This window comes from Pygoscelis adeliae, unplaced genomic scaffold (assembly GCF_000699105.1).
Source record: "Pygoscelis adeliae isolate BGI_AS28 unplaced genomic scaffold, ASM69910v1 Scaffold278, whole genome shotgun sequence".
NCBI lineage: Eukaryota > Metazoa > Chordata > Aves > Sphenisciformes > Spheniscidae > Pygoscelis > Pygoscelis adeliae.
The window spans coordinates 706,275-721,879 of record NW_008825411.1 but is presented as its reverse complement, the minus strand read 5'-3'; the positions used below and the strand labels follow the sequence as shown (position 1 = coordinate 721,879).

General features: G+C 44.2%; 1 protein-coding gene across 1 annotated transcript in view; it reads right to left on the bottom strand.

Moving 5' to 3' along the window:
* The window catches only part of CRBN (cereblon), a 73,836-nt gene that overhangs the window by 44,330 nt on the left and 13,901 nt on the right, over window positions 1-15,605 (bottom strand). The gene's annotated exons all lie outside the window — the stretch shown is intronic.

Here is a 15,605-nt window from a genome sequence, read left to right as displayed (position 1 = left end):
CCCTGTATAATAACTGCTCTGTCACTGCTTGCGACATATCGCACAGTGGGCTGGATGCAAAGCGGAGATGCTACGCTAACCGTGCTTTGCCCCAAAGGACCTTCAAAGGCCACGCTCATTTTATCCCAGTTCCTTTCTGAGGGCACAGAACCCAACTCTCCTGGCTTTTTTTTTAACCAGGATAGCACAGAATTTTTGCAAAGACATTTTTGTTGTTATCAAGAGATGATCAAATTGCCCCATCGCATCATGCCAGGAAATATAATCGTTTCCTCAGCAACTTTCCATCCTCCTCCTCTCCCATGGAAGAGCCAACCTCCTCCTCCTCTTTCACCTCCTCCTCCTCTTTCTCCTCCTCCTCGAAAGACAAGGCACCAGCTGGCATTAAGAAAAAATTGCCCAGTTCCTTCTCTCTTCCTCCCCACCATAATATTTATGAGTTTTAATTTTAATTGTGTTTTCTACCACCGGTTTGGAGAAACTCCTTGCTGGCCGCGAGCACGTTACCTGCCCTGGGAGCTGGGGACAGCCCTGGGAGCTGGTGGTCCCTGACCGCGAGGAAGTTGATCCCGTTTGCACAAGTTGAGGACCAGATCCTCTCAGCATTTTATTACTATCTTTTTTCCCCCCTTCATTTCTTTTTACGTCTCTCTCCCACTGATCTCTTAATCCTCGCACTCAGCAGGTTGTTTGTTGTTTATCTAAACATCTCCTACTGTTGTGCAATATTCCCTTCCAGCCCTCCTTAAACATTTGGCTTCTCCTGCCCTTTCTTAGCATAAACCAGCCCAGGACTGAATTGCACTGCAGCCCTTTCAGTTTAACATCTGCTTATTTTTCTCCAGTTGCTCTTCCACAAAGTACTGTATTTCAAAGCAATCCTGTAGCTCCAATATTTTGCTCCTCTAACAAACATGGAGCTCCCACAGAGCTCTGCCGAGAGACATCTGAGTTTACTACAGGTTTAAAGATCACACCTTTCCAGAAGCATCAGCTCTTACCCAACTGGAAATTAAAACTATTAACATCTTTTGGATTATTTTGTCTTCAGTCACAAGTAGACTGCTGTTGCAAGGGAATTATTCCTGAGATATCGCTATCTGCTCGTTCCTCCGCAAGGACAGAAAAAAAAAAAAGAGATTATGCAAAGCTTAAAATATGTGGAAAAGGGAAAAATAACAAATCTGAAACATTTGCAAGTGAAAACATATCATGCAATTCAAATTCCTCTAGAATTTACGAAACAGAAAAGTTGTCAAGTGTCAGTCCAAATTTCTCCTTACATTTCATGTTTTTCACCCCCACCTCCAGACCTCCCCCAAATTCCCAGTGCACATGACAGCAGGACGATGAGTGCTGATGAGCGCGGTGAGCGTGCATCCCCCTCCAGCAGAGCCGGCTCCCTCCCGGGACGGACCGAAAGGTGGAATTACGGCTCCAGAGTACTCACGGGTCCCCTCCATGTAGAGGGATGAAATGGCCCTTGGATTGAAATGTGACACAGTCACACTGGTTGGAAAGATAATCTGTAATTTAAGAAAGCGTAATCTGGGATAATAAGGTTTTACGGGGATCTAAATAATTCTTGAAATTACATCTACTGCATTTCAAAGTCCCCTCCGTTAAACTGTGTAACTTCCTTTGCTCTCGCTCCCATTAGTATTGTAAATTTAATGAGCCTGTGATGCTGTTTCATCGATGCTTTGCTTGCTGTCAAGCGGGAATTTTGTAAAAGCTGGCTGCCATGCTGAATGTCTGAACTAACAAACAGTATCCAAAGCCACCTCGCTTCATCTTTGCAGTGTACGCTCCTCCTTTCCCAGAACTGCTTTTGACAACCATCAGCCCAACCGGTATCGGTACCATTCCAAATACTTCACAGGTTCCTTTCGCACATCAAATATCTCTCTGAGTGTTCACTCATTTTTCCTGATTTTTTCTAACTGACCAAGACTAAACAGCAAAGATATAAGACATTAAAACACTTTGGCCATTGCCTTTTGAAACCTTAGTATCTCTCCAACCACCGTCTTCATTTAAGCGTAAAGGAGCAGCTGGTGGTTGGAAGCTGAGCTGGGTGGCGACTGCAGCAAACACTGTGCGGAGAGTTGGAGGGGACGATCATGCAGCCCGAGATGCCTGAGGAACTGAGTAAGCCCTTCAGGCGGAGTTGGGTGGTCGGCACTGAAATGCAGGAAGAGATCTGGGGCTCCTGAAGGGCCACGGGAGCCTGTGGCAGGGCGGAGATGCTGCGCAATGACTGACTGTGGCACGGGGTTTGTGGACGGCACAGCGAGGTGAACTTGCTGGGGAGGGGGGGTTTACTAGTTTCCTGCATGAATGTATTGACCTAGTTTTCTGGCAATTCCTGGATTTATACTTATGGAAAAATATTGTACTGACTTTTCAGAATACATACTGGAGAAGGGAAATGGTGTTATACATATCAAGTAGGTCCTTTTTCAGTTACGGCCATTTTAATACGGTTTAGCAGTATATATATGAAATAAATGCAATAAGGCTGCTACAAAGCTCATCTATACACTCCTTATTAATTCCACAATACCTCCCGTCCGTGCATCACTTAAGGTGAAAATATATGCCTTCTCATGCCTCCCAGATTATGTCTATTTTAAGAAATATTGAGTGAGTCAGCAGGATACTTTGTCAGCACATTGATTGGGATTTGCATGGAAGGGCGGTTTGTGTACAGTCCTGTTTCTCACAGCACGCCCGAGCGCTAACCACGAAGTGAATTCCCTTGCAATTTATAGCCCTGTTCTTTTCAATTTGCTCCGCTAAGTCATTCGGCCCCTGACAGGTCTCAATTCCAAACGCTGCATTGTTCAGCACAAAACAAAATGACATCGTCGCCCTAATCAATACGCACTCATGGTAAACAGCAGGTATAGGTACATCTCCCAGGCTGGGTTTTACAACGGGAGCTTTTTTCCTCTGGGCTGCCCTGTGCCGTGGCAGCCGGGGCGGTTGCTGAGTGCCAGGAGGCGGCTGCAGAGAGGAATGCCTGAGTGCGGCTGGCCGCCCCGCCGGCTGCACCTCCGTACCCTCATCCCGCCTGCAAGGGGTTGAAACCATTAAACCTTCCATCAGAATTCAAATGCCAATACTTCTTATATCTATTGGATCAAACGGAATGATACACATCCACTCGAGCTACCCTAGAGAGTGAAGGATATGCAAATACCTTTCTCTTCTTCACGTGCTACATTTTACAGTCTTTTTTTCCTCTCATTTTTTCTTCTCATTTTCTGTTCTTTTTATTTCCCTTCCTACTTTCCCACACTCCCCGTTCACCTCCCTCGCTAGCCCACCATCAGCAGGCTCTCGCCGTCTTCCTGCGTCCCACCCCCCCACCTCTGCCCTTCCCCAACCCAAGGCTTGCAGAGGAGGGCTGGGAATGCCAAGAAGGACCAAACCCAGGCCTTGTCACGCAGCCCGTGTCCTTGCAAGCGTACGACAAGCCTGTGGTCCTTCTGCCAGTGGTGATTGTTGGGGAAACCTGCCTCCACGATTGCCCTGCAACAGAAACAGAAGCAGTGCTGCAGTTTTTATTCCTCTTACACAGCTCCATGACAGTACATGTAAAACAAGGTTGGCCAGGGGATCCCATTCCTCTGGCCAGCCACTTGGCTTCTTTCCGATCATTTAAAGCCCTACTGGTGACCGGTTTGGGTGAAGAATCGCCAGAAACCAATAAAATCCATAATAAGAATCAGAGTGGGTAAAATAAAATACATATGGAGCTGGAAGTTGGAAACACAACTTCGCAGCTGTGGAAATCCCACTCCTGCAAGGGGAACAAAGGGCTTCCTTCTCCCACAGGTCTGGGTCCGTGGCCGGCACGAGGAGAGACGGCGGAAAAGGGGGAATGCAAATTCAAAGACGTATTTGTGTCCTTGCACCACCTCTGCACAGGAAATAGAGAGCGATGTACTGGGATTGCACCAAAAAGCACTGATTTCCCACTGATGGGAGCAAAAGAAACAGCAAGCTCGCTGTCAGCACTGGACATCGGTAGTGCAGCACAGGCCGAAGAAGATGAGAAAGAAATGCCTGTAGCATTTTCTCCCAACGTCTTGAGCCTTGGTGCCCACCATGGTAGAAGTGATGCCGTCCTCTGTGGAAACGTGTGGGAAGCTGCCTTCCTATTTTTGCAAAGTAACATGTAAAAAACACCTTATAGATTATTCAGTTCAGAAGGACTATTCCAGCCAGAAAGTAATACTTAATGTCACTATCCATCACCAACAGAATAGCAGTTACGCCTTTGCCACTACGCAGCAAGCTTCAAAAGAATGAAAAAACTAAAGACAGACAAATATACATTAGAGAAGACAAATAAATATATGTTAGTGATACACTGGCCTCTGCTGACAGCAGCTTGTCATCCCTGAGAAAACCCTGCCACATTTTTGTCTAAACAGTTTCCACTAATGAAGTTCACCATCATCCCAGAAATAACACACGGATGTTATATGGCATTAGACTGTCACATATTGATTAAAAAACCCCAATGCCTCTGTGACAGGAGTAGTCATTTTAGCTACATTTTCAGAATCGTCATATTTAAATATTGGAGGATTGCTACCAGTATTTACCTTTATGCAGCACAGCACCGCACACTGTAGGTCAGACTCCGTCTTTAAATATTTACAAGAAATCTGCTGTCTTCTTGCTTGGAGACTGCAAGGCAACCCGAAAGCTCAGAGAAATATAATATTCCTCTCCCTGTCTTTCCTGACTGCAAGCTCCAAACATGCTTTCTCTACATTCAACCTTGATCAGCTTTCCCCTGAATTTTCTGTGCTGCATCTGAGTATTTAGATTGCCTGTCATTAGCACAGGGCCAGAAATTGAGACAGTCAGGTTTTTGGTTTCCCAGTCCCTGATTTTCAGACCATCTGAGTGAGAATGAGACTCCCAAGAGCTGCTCCAAGTGGAGCGACTGCCAAGAGCCCCGTGACCGGCTCTCATTGTGGCTGCTCAACCATATATACACCGACGAAAGTGGAGCTCGTGTTTTCAGCGTGGCACAGGCTGGGTCCTTTGATTGCTCTGAGAAGCTCCGCTGGTTTCGGTACAAGCAGTACGTACAGCCTCTGTACCTTCCAGCCGCTGTGTGCGAAGCTGCAGAGGTGCACTGGAAAGTGCAGGTCCGAAAATCCATCCTGTAAGTGCAGCGGTGCGAAATGGGCCAGCACCACATAATTAATATCAATCATCACCAAATACAGAGGACTCGACTTTCAAAAGAGACCTGGAGATAACTGCTTGTCAATCTACCTTTTAGGCCATGCATTTGCTGATAGGTTTGTGTGAATCCTCATCTATGGTGGCATAAAAAGCATACGTGCTTTGTACAAACATAGCCAGTGGGTGCTATATTTAAGATTAAGTAAAAACCATCTAAAGAACAGATGGAGCAGGGCATCTACAAACCAAAAATAGACATTTCTTTAAAAATAGACGAAAGCAACATTTAATTTAGTTCAAAGGTTGAAATGAACCATTAACAAATCTAGGCTCATCTAAATGCCTGCTTGTCATGTGTATTTAATTGTTTTCATTTTCATTTCCATTTGGATTGTGCTCTGCACTTACACAATGACCACAGCTTGTCCTGAAGTGTCTGACCATGGAGAAGGATTTTATAGTATTTCTAAATGCAGAAGACGAGGAGATTTCTGGGCAAAAATAGATGCAAAAAACACCCAAAAGACTGTTATGAAGAATTATTTGTCAGTCCCTGAGTGGGAACCAGTGTGCTTGGCACAAAGAGAATGTAAAAGCAGGGGTGTGTAACAGGGCAGCAACAGGGCGACACACTACGAATACGAGTCTTGAAACAACCCTGCCACTTGAAGGCAGTTTGGTAGAACTCATCACATAAGAAATCACCATTTTCCTTCTTTTTCTTCAAACCAGGACAAAACTTTGGAAAGCATCGCTCCTTCCGGAGAGCAGCATCCCACCAGCTCTGTGCAGGCGGGCTCGCCCTCCCCCGTCACCGCTCTCCCCTGCGTGTGGAGGGTTGTCGTACACAACCTAGGAGAACGCCTAGGGGTGGGAGACACTAACCACTTCATTAAGATCAGCCGCAAAAGGTATTTTAGAAGTAGCTAATTAACAAACTTCTGCTAAATCTAATGTGAGCAGATACACGATGTTTGCAGTTACTCTGTGTGCAGGTTCCAGAATACAGCTCTAAATATGTTTTTAAATATGTCCTTGAAAAATTCATTTTCTTCACAAGTCTACTCATTATTTATTAATTACTCTTATTCTGAATTCTGGATCACCATAATTTCCTCACTCACAAGTATAATTTTTCCCTCTCTCTCTCTCTTATTAAAATACAGTCGGGAACCTGAGTACATGCCTCCTCTGTTGGCTTGTTTTCACCTTGGGGCAGCCAGCGTGGGTTTTGCTTTGTTTTAGACAAGGGAAGGGCAGTAGAAAATGAAAACTCCCGTGTCATAGTTCCTGTTTTGTTTCTGGCCACCAGAAGTTTTTTTCCAAGCCCGCAGCCCTCTCTGTGACCAGGTTTCCCCCATATCGGGTACTTACGTGGCCGCAGCAGCAGCGCGTGCAAGATCCTCAAAGTCTTGAATATTTTCTCTTTGGAAACTCCTGCCGAGGAAGGTTGCTTTTCAGTTGAGATACTGAAATGCAAAGACATCAAGACCTGGCAGTGCCTGACTATGCAGAGACGCTGTTTTCTCAGTACAAGCGGCACCTTAAACACCAGGACATTTTTTCTGCACATACACGATTCCAGAGAGGTTTCCGTGTCCGTGGGTCCCGGTGCTGGTTGGGCATCTGGCTGTAACTCCCTGATCTTGCTAACAGCTGTGGCCAGAGCTCCTTCGGCAGGTTTGCCAGCATAGCTGTGTCAATTAGGAGCATGAAAATTCATCCTACTAACTGGCTTCATTATGAAAACAAGTTATTACATGGAGATTCAACTAATGGGAGCATAAAAAAAAAAATCTCTTTCTTAAGCATCGTTTGGACAGATGGTTTCTCCCTCTTTGTGAAGGGTTTTCAACACAAGCTGCCTCTCCAGTGGAGAGGAGGTGGGGTAATTGTCTCCTAATTAATACTCGACTGGCTGAAAAGCACAGGCTTTGAGTGGAAGATATTAGATGTAGTTTTCTTACACAAAATTCAGATATAAAAAAGAAATCATAAAACCACTACTGTTTTGGTTAACACCAGGAGAATTTGTATTCAAGAAAATACTAAAACTGGGGTCCTGACTCCTTCCCATTTTACACCACCTTGCAAGAAAAACCTGAATAAAGGCTACTCAGGAGTCCGGAGTCTATTTCCTTAGGAGGTGAACCACAGACACCCAAAGAATAAAGTGACAATTCCTTCAGGTTTCTGAGTTATGGATTAGAAAAATAGTCTCAGCAACACTGATCAATGGGAACTTCAAAGAGAAATGTGGATCATCTGTTACATTTTCTCCCAATTACCGTCCTTCTGCTGAGAACTGCATTTTACATGCCTCCTAGGCTTCAAAAAAACAGGGAGCAGGATCAAAAAAAAAGCTCGTGGGAGGGTTTTACCTTTTTTTGAATCTAAACACCACATAGCTAGTTAAGTTGGTAGTACATTCTAAACTGCTGTTGCAGGTGGGACCAGTTTGATGGTCTCTACAAATTCATGAGAATTTTTTTTTTTCACTTTGTAGCCAAAACAAGTAAAGGAAAAAGGCGTTAAAATATAATTTTGGGTTAACCCACCCCCCAAAAAAAGTTTCATTGGCTAAACATTCAAAAAACTTATTTCAAGGTCACTTAGTAGCTTTTGTCCAGCCTGGTTAGGTTTTACACTTCTTTAAAGCCTCCAAGATTAGCTAACCGTGAAATGAAAGCCCCATTCGGAAAACAGAAGTCAGAAACATCTCTCAAAGTTGTCATTTTTTCTGATCGTTTCCTTTCCTTTTTGTTCACAACTATTTGACAAATTTTACCTAAATCCATTAATCATTTCCAGTAAGCTGAAAATAATTTACCTTATTTTGTTAGGCGAACTTTAGCTCTTCATCATGTTATTTCAATCTAATGAGCTCCCGGGACCTGTTTTTGGAGAGGAAAGGGGAGCTGATTGCTTCCCTCGTCTTTCCTACTGGAAACAACAGATGAATGTGATTCCATCGTTCACTCCTTCAGGTGAATTGTCTCTCCCTCCATAAGCTAACCCAAAGGTTTCATTAAAGCGGAGAATCACACCCGAAGCCAGGAAAACACCGGAAAGCAGGAAAAATAGCAGCATCACCTCCTGAGTTGTTGGTACTTTTCCACAGTGGTTTTTTTTTTTACCTCCAGCCCATCAAGTGCCCAGCAGCTCCCATTGCTCCTAATTGCCCTGTTGGAGAGTGAGCATTTTCTGGCCGGTAATTTCCACCTGCTTCAGAACATGTCACACATTCGCTGTTTGGGGAGGCAGAGGCTCTTAGCACTTCAGAGGCACTCTCAGCAGCAGCAGGACCTGGCCTTTAAACCCTTTGCTCCAGGTTGTGGAGTAGTTAACGCAAGCGAAATAGCAAATTATCCCATGCTTTGTCTCAAAACACTTGGCTGATGCTGTCACACCAAGGTGAGATGTGTGACCAGAGGCATCTTCCTTTCTCCCTGCCACCGGAATAAACGGGGGCTGCTGCCTGCACTGGAAGGAGCACGTACCCCTTTGTGACTAGTTTGGTTTAACTACCAACAGCACAGAATTAAATTATGTGATCTTTAAAGATCATTAACAAGTCGTTATTCTCATTTCAGTGTAACTATGAAATCACCCCTGTGGTTATCCAGAATTAGACATGGCTTTATTTTGCAGCCCACAGATAACAATAGGTTGTATTCAGGAAATCATGTAACAATTATCTCTAAAATTAGTCCACACACAGGGGACTGGTGAGCTGGATTGGGAAAATTGAAATTTTTTTCTCCCACTCCAAATCCTGCCTCCTTAACCCGTACCACCTTGATATCTCTCATGTCATTATTTCTTTGTGTTTCATTTTGTTCTCACACAGTTCCACGCCTCGCAATACCCAAAGAGATCAAAAACCCCCCAAATACCGTGTGAAGGCAATTCTAGAGAGATCTGCTTTGCAAACGCCAGGCACCTGTACTGATGCCTGAAAAAGCAGGGTCTGTCCATCGGTACCACACGCTGGGTGCCAAATGAATCGGTGCTGCTCGCAGGTGGGTGCTGTAGTTAGAAGGCACACCCAGCTACGGCTGCAAGGTCTACAGCGACTCAGCTAGGCTAAAGACCAAGTGGACTTAGTTTCTCCTGCGTCCCTAACTGGATGGATGCAGTGTCCTACGCCTTTCTCAGCATTTCTCAACCTCTTATATATTGCCAAGCACAAAACTTCAAGCAAAACTGGATGTTTAGTGAGTGCTCTGATCGTGCATCTTCATAGAGGTAGAAGGAGCAGATTCCTTTTGGCACCAAGAGAAAGAAATGACAAATGACAGTAGCTGATCAATGGTTTTGATTCAAAAATCATATAATTTAAAGGAACAAAACTGCTCTTGGAGCTCCTGCAAGGCGGACTGTTTTGCTCGGCTGAAAAGCTCTGTTGCATCAACAGTGGCTGGGTTTGAATTGTGCTTTGGCCAGTATTAAAGTAACATCCTTTCCTTTTAGTGACGTGTTCCAGCGGAAAAAGTCAAAGCAATAAGTGTGAGCATTTCACATGATTAAATGTCTACTAGCATTATTAATTTTTAAAATAAATATTTTTTTTAACAGAACAAGTTAGGTGCCAAAAATATAGCGGCTTCATTAAGATCTAGATTTGATTTTAATGAAAATAGTAGTATAGGTTGGCATTTGCAGCACCTGACATGAACTACAGCATGTCTACTCTGGACCAAACATACCCAGAATACAGATTTAATGCTCTGGGCCCATCTAAGTGAAAGCAGTCTTGTTAACCGCAGCTACACAAACCTGTCGTTCACGTGCACTGTCACATTAATGACAATATCACTTCAAAATTGCATCTGGGTTGGATGGCTGCCAACGTGGAAAGCAGCTTTGCATCCAGAGGTTAACAGGTTTACTTGTGGAAATCAGAAAAAATACAGGTTCATATTTCATTCTGTAGCAAGGGAGGTTATTTGTGGGGTTTTTAATGGGAAAGACTACAGCCTGAAATCTCACCAGCGGGGTTTGCAGTGTCAGCATCTCCAACGGGCTGAGCTGGATGAGGTCCTGACCAGTACTTGAGACCGTAACCTCCCAGGAAAACTTCCAAGCGCTGCTTTCACTGATTCAGCCATTTCTCAGCCTTGAGTAAAGGGGCATTCTTCTTCGAAAGACCATTATTTGGACAAATCGAGTGTGGCAATGCAGGGAGCCTAGCAGTGTCATGGCAGAGCAGGAGGTACAGGCAGCTGAGGAAGGAATAGGACAGAGCCATTCGAAAGAAAATATACCCAACGGCATCTGTGTTATGGATCTCTTCTAAGAAGAGAAAGCTGATTTGGTCATTTAGTTATTTACAATCTACCACCCCAAGTCCTTTTTGATATTTCTAATTGCACAAAGCATTTTTCTGCTCCTTCCAAAATACTCTTTATATGGAAACCGCTGACGAAGCACCGCAGAGGTGATTGCATCCCAGCAGGTCTGGAGCAGCCCCCGCACACAGACGGTCCATGTCTTCTACTCCTGAGCCACTGCCAGCAAACAAGAAAGAGGGGAGAGCCTGCTGGACCCGTCCTCCCTGTTTTCTGACGGCGCAGGAGCCTCTGAGGATCGTTGTGAATTATAACCTGCCTGTGCTACCAGAGTGCCTGAAGCTCCAGCTGCAGGTTGTGGCTTACGGGGAGGTTTTTTGGCTCTGTGGGCACAACCGGAGACCTCAGACCCTCAGCACCCAACGTCTGATCATAACAAAATGAGGCAAGGCTCAGCTCTAAAAACAGAAACCTGAAGCAACCTTCTCCGTGATGCCAGCAGACATCCTTGCTAAGCCTGTGTCGAGGCTTTGTGCTGATCGTGGTACCGTGCCTGGCTGTTTTACATGCTTACCTCTGAACTTGTCTCTAAAATGAAGATGTTCTTTTGTAATTCTCAGCTGGGAAAAGCCTCTCCTGCCAGGCTCCTGGCTGCTTTTCACATCAAATAAGCCTTTTGCAAACAGGTTTAACTTTCTGACACCTCTCTTTAGCTTGACAGGTAAAACTGTATCAAACAGTGGGTTAAAAATTGTTTTGGGGGCAATTAGTCTGCAAGAATCATTACTTAGAGAGTCCTTACCACTGAAAAACATTTCAGATATTTTAATCTCGGCCCTGTTAACACTCTGAATAAGCTGAAAAGAACCTGGCTTCCCTGTCACCATGTGCATCCCCTGTGGCTCTCGCAGTATAATAAGGCAGTTGTGGGTTTGTGACACATGCCATTTTCTCAGTGCTGGAGTAGCTATGCTAAACAGCCTGAGCCCGCACAAGCTGAACTCTCACCTGTCAATTGCCATAATAGGTCCCAGGTTTGGGCATTGTTCTAATGGAAAACTAGGTTGTCAAGGAAATAAATGTTTATACAGAACATTGGACTTATCACTGAAGTAAATCAGGTGATGTTTGGGGAAAAAATAGTAGTGGAATTTATCTATGGCCATAGCAATTTAATAGATCCTTCTTACCATAGTACCTGAGAAAGCTCTTCTTGCAGTGGGTCTCCCTGGGAGCTCAGCTCGCCCGAGGAGCCGTGGAAGAAGCAACACAGCGAGGACCTGGGAGCCCGGAGGAGAGGACGAGGTTGTTGCTGCCGGTGGACAGTCTGGCCCATCATGCCAGGTGTATTGAGGAGAAAAGGCTTGGAGGTGAGGACGGGCTGGAGACCTTCCCTCTTACCTAGATGCTCATCACAGCTTTCAAGGTCAAACTGGGCAGCTGCCAGGAGATGAATTTAGAAGTTCGTGGTGCAGATGATCAGCAGGATTGGGTTTTCGGTCATCTTAAGTTGCTCTTTATTAAGAAGATACAGTTGCAGAGCAAAGAGTACTCATTTCCCAGATCCCAGGCTAATACCATGCAGTCATATCAGTGGCTTTGGTCTTTAATCATTCCGGATACACAACTCCCACTGATGTCAGCACAGGTTTTGCTTTCTTGCAAAATCAGCATCTTTTTTTACAGCAAAATTCCTCACTCAGCTTTAGTGGGAACTGGGTGGCAAAAACACAGTGAAAAATCCCAGGCAAGTCTCTTTTTTGACCTGACTTAAAATTAAAAATGCAATAAATAGCACTCAGCAGAGATCTAAGAAAACGCCATATGACTGCACAGCAGCAAATGGTATGCTTGCTTTTGTGACCATGTCTTTGTATATGCACATACGTGTATATAAATATACTTTAGAAAATTAAAGATTCATGTATGGACTGAAAACAAAGACTTCTTACATGTCCATGTTGCAATCCTACATACAAACACAAGGCTTTTGAATTTGGGTTATAAACATTAAGGAGGAAAAGTTTACATTCGTGCATCTTCTACGGAACTCATTTTAAAACGTCTGTTTAAACACTCTGACCATGGAGAACTGGCTCCATGGAAGTAAAAACAGTTTACTGTATAGTGAGCTATAATCTGCCTGTGTGTGCTCCTGGATAAAATAAGGTTATCTGAGGTAGTACCGCTTTGCTAGCCTCAACCCACTCCAAAGAAAATGAGAATCTCTTTAATTAAGGTTATCAAGTTACCTTGCATTGCCTGGCTTCCACTGCAGAAAAGACGTGGTTCTCACAGGTCAGTTGATATATGGGAGCCTTAGGGCAATTTGCTCATGCGTCCATAGCCCAACTTCTCCTTTTTTTTGAGCGATACCAAAAGTTTGACCTGCGATGACTTCAGCGTTTTCCTGCCAGTGCCTTTCGGGTGCAGGGTCCCCTCAAACAGAGCAAGGAGGAGGATGCTCTGATGCATTTCTCGCCCCTTGGAAGCTGTAGAGGCATTGCCAGCCCCGTACAATGCCACCCTCGGGCAGGTGCGGGTCCTCTGGGACACAGGAGCATCAGGGAGCCATGCATGGGCAGGACCGCAAACTGGCAACTCCCCAGGAGAGCAGAGCTTTTCCCTTCTACGTTTTTGTACTTACTAAGATACAACCTTATTCTTGGAAAACGTCTCTTACTCCATGAAACATTCCTGTGGGTAGAAAAAAATACTTTTTTCTAAAAATAAATCAGAAAGCCTCAAGGATTCATGAGTTTATCAAATTTTTGAGGGACCGAAGAGCTTTTAAACTTAATTTAGGATTCAGTTTTCCCCCTGCAGTTTCTCAGTCCTGGTACGAGCTGCAGGTATTTGAGTCTGGAACACAGATATTTTGAAATTTATTGTCGGTATGACAATGATTATGTAGCCCATTGAGATCGAGCGGTGTGATTTAGTGTTTTGGAGGCATTTGTCATGTTTGATGAATGCATCTGGTGATTCAGGGCAATGAAAATGCGAGATTTCCAGCCGGTGAGAGATAAAGGATGCTGGCTGATACATAGGGTTATGGCAGTGGTTGTGTAAGGTTACAAAAATTTTATTTGTTTCTCATTTAGAGTTTTAGAGGAAGATGGGAAGGAAGATACACTTTAGCTGTCTCTCCAAGGTGGGGCTAGACAGGCTGCATAGACATTATTAACGCTTTGATGGAACTTACTTGGGAACTAACTAATATTTTCGCTTTCTTGTGTGTCTCTCATCACTCACCTGCACATAGCATCCACGCAGGCACATTCGGGGAGACCTTGCAAGTATCTCCAAATTACCCCAGCATTCACAGTTCTGGAGAAAGTCACAGAAATACTTTGTTTTCTCGTTTGCCTGCTGTAGAGCACACTAAGGTTCGATACAATGCCAACGGGAGTCAATGGGAAACTGCCATTAGCCTGGGTCCAAAATGCAGGCATTTTCTCAGGCAAATCGAGTCAAACGAGCCTCAGAAATTTCAGCCATAGCCAGATAGTGTCCAATAATTTATATCTCACTTTGGTTTAAAAATCACAGATACAAACAGCTTCTTATGAAAACAAGGTATTTTCAAGTGTGTTTTATATTGCATCTTTGTAAAGAAATCATCTCACTCTGTACGGCACGGGGACATCCCGTTTTGAACACAGGATGCCAGAGAAAGCACCTGGAATCCAATCTAATTTTTGCATTATCACTGAGTCACCGATGGCTTTCAGAGAACGGAGATGACTTTATCAAATGTGGTGAAATGGCACAATGTGGAGGTAATCAACAGCTCAGAAGTACCATTACCACCTCTGACAGAGCCATCTCCAGTTCCCTGAAAGCCATCATTGCTACAATAATAACTGGTAAAGACCATTAAAAAAGATGTCTTTCCTGATGCTTTTCTATCAGGCATTTGTTCTGCAGTAAGTTACAGTAATTCAATAGGAAATATCCCGAGTGTGAGCCTGAGAATGGCAATCTCCATGGATTTGAGAATTACCTTTATATCCATCTTTGCACATCTGTATGTGGGCAAAGGAGGCGGCAGCGGCAATGAGAGGATAAGGATTATATGGAAGACACGCGGCCACAGGCAGCAGCCCACCGGGAGACCCCACGTTCTCGCTACCATCACCATTTTCTGATGAAGCCATACTCTGTGGCAGTGGTATGATCAAGACTAAAGGCAGTAAGCTCTTTAATATTGGAAATGTAGCATTTATTCACTTCTCATACACCTTTTTTGGGGGTCAAAAGAGAATTTTTCCCCCCTGCCTTACAGCCAGCGGATCTGACAGGTGCCTAAAGCTAGAGGCTCTGCTTTCAGAAGAAACCCACACCTGAAATTCTGAATACGTGAGAGATGCCACATTGTATTTTTCAGAAATTGGCTTGTAAAAACTCCCACGTTCCTATCAAATGTCAAGTTAGATCATTGCACTGCACCTGCCCCAATTCTCCTTCAGAGCTTCCATAGCGCGTTGTTCATCACTCCCTGCTCTACACAGTTGTCTTGCAGAGTTATGTGCGTTCCACGCCAGAGGAAGCTGACTTCGGTAGCGAATGGACTATATTTCAGTTTGACAAATTTGCAAATCCTCTAGGGATCCCGTCAAATGCAAAGCGCTGTGTGAATACAAGCTGTCACTCCATCGAATTCAACACGGCCGTTTGTGGAGCAAGGTGCTATCAGCGTGCAAGAGCTGGTCACCAAACATGAGGTATTTAATGCGGTGATTAGCTTGATTGTGCTCCAGCCTCTTCCTCATTTGGACTGCCAGCAGCCAGAACATTTCCATTCAGAGTTTGCTGAAGTTTCTGTTATGAGGGGATATATTTGTCATGCTAAAATAGGAGATTTATATGCAGCCATGCATTTATTGAAAGCTTGTCTAGAAGTATTACATGTCAAATTAAGTCCATTTGTTTTTCAGCTTATTATAAGCTTCAACTTCCACGTATAAGATCCACTGAGAAATAATGTCCACTAAAATCTGCCCCAATCAAGTAACTACTTCTGATCTAGGATCCCCGTCGTATCAATCGGTGTTTTAACAACTTAATAAGGCCGAGCTATCACAATGAATTCCTCCT